Source organism: Echinops telfairi, unplaced genomic scaffold, assembly GCF_000313985.2.
Source record: "Echinops telfairi isolate 266 unplaced genomic scaffold, ASM31398v2 ScPeMD7_3;HRSCAF=10, whole genome shotgun sequence".
NCBI lineage: Eukaryota > Metazoa > Chordata > Mammalia > Afrosoricida > Tenrecidae > Echinops > Echinops telfairi.
Genome location: NW_022103899.1, coordinates 35,638,135 through 35,640,269, shown reverse-complemented (window position 1 = coordinate 35,640,269; position 2,135 = coordinate 35,638,135). Strand labels below are relative to the sequence as shown.

At 44.9% G+C, this 2,135-nt stretch overlaps 1 long non-coding RNA gene across 1 annotated transcript in view; it reads left to right on the top strand.

Moving 5' to 3' along the window:
- Positions 1-6: 6 nt before the first annotated feature.
- Positions 7-2,135, top strand: part of LOC123522108 — a 24,538-nt gene continuing 22,409 nt past the window's right edge. Inside the window, exon 1 of the long non-coding RNA XR_006680417.1 lies at positions 7-96. This is a non-coding gene — a long non-coding RNA (uncharacterized LOC123522108). The remainder of the gene's footprint in view (positions 97-2,135) is intronic.

The following is a 2,135-nucleotide window of genomic DNA, read 5'->3' as shown; positions in this document are numbered from 1 at the left end:
CCCCGGCATCGTTCGCACCTCTGGCGGAGAGGTCAGCCGTCTGCCCTCGGGGTTCAGCAGCAGGTGCGGGATTAGAAGTGCAAGCCCGGAAAGGAGGTGAGCGTTGCCAGTCAGAGCACGCAGGGACAGCCTGGGAAGGGAGAATTTATTTTAAAATGGTGACCTCGAGAAAGTGACCTTGCTTGTTTGGGCAGAGCTGAAAGGTACCAAGGTCCCCAAGCCAGTGAAGGGCATCGGGGTTATTCACTAGTCGAAGAGGGACGTTTGACGCACGCCCGGAAGACATGTGCATGTGCTGTGAGCCACTAAGTGCGTTAGCCGATCCTGCTCGATCCAGTGAGAACTGCCATTTTCCTTGCATTGCCCGGTCCAAGGCGGTGGAAGCAGAGTTTGACACAGTGAATCGATTTGAAAGATATTGCAGAGGTAGAATTAGTCGTTGGTAATGTCCAAGAGGGCATGGGGGAAAAGAAATACACAGTGTTTAGGGCTGACAGCTTTGACTCCTGCCAAGCTCTCACAAGGCATAATATCCTGGTAAAGTTCAAACAAGTCTCCCTCCCTCCCTCCCTTCCTCACAGTGACCCTGTAGGATAGGGTAGACCTGTACCTGTGCATTTCTGAGACTTACTCTTTACAGGAGTAGAAAGCCTCCTCTTTTCCCTCGGAGCAGCTGGTGGTTTTGAACTACTGATACGGGTTAGCAACCCAAGGCATAATCCACTATGCAACCACAACTCCTAAACCAACAAAAGACTGTGTTCTTTCCCCCACGTATTCTACTATCTGTGTCCATGGATTCATGTACCTTTCATAATGTGTTCACAAAAATAAAAATCGTTCTTAACTCTTCTAAACTTCCTATCCATATTTCTAGCTGCTCCCTAATGATATAGAGATTTCTGATAGAGACTAAATGAGAAATTACTAATGCTCCCCTACACCACAACCAACGCCATTGCTGTTAACCCCTATGTCCCTGTGTGGAAGGCTCCATAGCGTTTTTCTGGTGATCATCTTGGTGGAAGCAGGTCTCTGGGCCTTTCTTCTGTGGGTAAGTTCAAAACCAAATCCACTGCCATCCAATCAATTCCTACTCACAAGGTCACTATTGGACAGGCTAGAAAGGCTCATCTTGCTCTTTCAGAGCATCTAGCTGGTGGTTGTCAACTGCTGATCTAGTGGTGAGCAGCCCAAGGGGAACTATTATATCACCAGGGCTTGCACCACCCGGGGACATTAATACCCCACCCAACCAAAATAACCAGCTCACTACCAGCAAGCTAATTCTTATTCATAGCAACCCTATATTTCCCCCACCCCCACATAAAATAAAAATATGGTTCTTCTTGTAAAATTTCCCCCTGCCAAATGAGATCATGTTTTGTACCGTTGCTCAAAATAGAATATTTGGAGCTTTGGTTAATATTTACTGAAGGTTTAGTATAGTTCAAGGATTTTAAAAAAATCATTACAAGGATTAACATTTAATCCATCTCAAATCTCTATGACAAAGGTGCTACTATTACAGAATTCAGAGTTCTGTGTAACTACATAAGAGTTGGTGTTAATGTGTATATGAACGTTCACAGTAATGAATAAGAACATTTTTTTGGGTCAGGATTCCACTATTACTTGCAGATATTGAAGGTAAAGATGATAGCTATTGTCAGGTGCCAGGTGTCAGGTGCATACAGTGTATTGATGCTGTCGGTTTGGAGTTTGAAAGGGGAGGTCACACTTACTTTGATGTCATTCCCCCTTTGCAAACTTACTGTAACTATATCGCCTATGCCCTGGGTATTTTTAGATCAAATGCCATAGCGCTCCCAAAAAGGCAATTCCAGTGGTCCCAAAGCTCATGGTGCATATACATCTAAGATTTGTAGCTAGTTCACTAAGCTCTTCATTCTCTGACTGAATTTTACACAATTCTCCTGCTCCACTTTGCTCCATATCCACTGGTCCCTCAGACATCCTGCATTTGCTGGTCTTTCTTCGTCCAGCATTCCCATAGCTGCTGCCTGCTCACCGCTCAGGTCTCAGTGAAATATAACCAGCTGACACAGACTGTCTTATTAGCTTGCCTCACATACTCTTCTCTTCCCCTGCTCAAAAAACTTCCTAATACATCC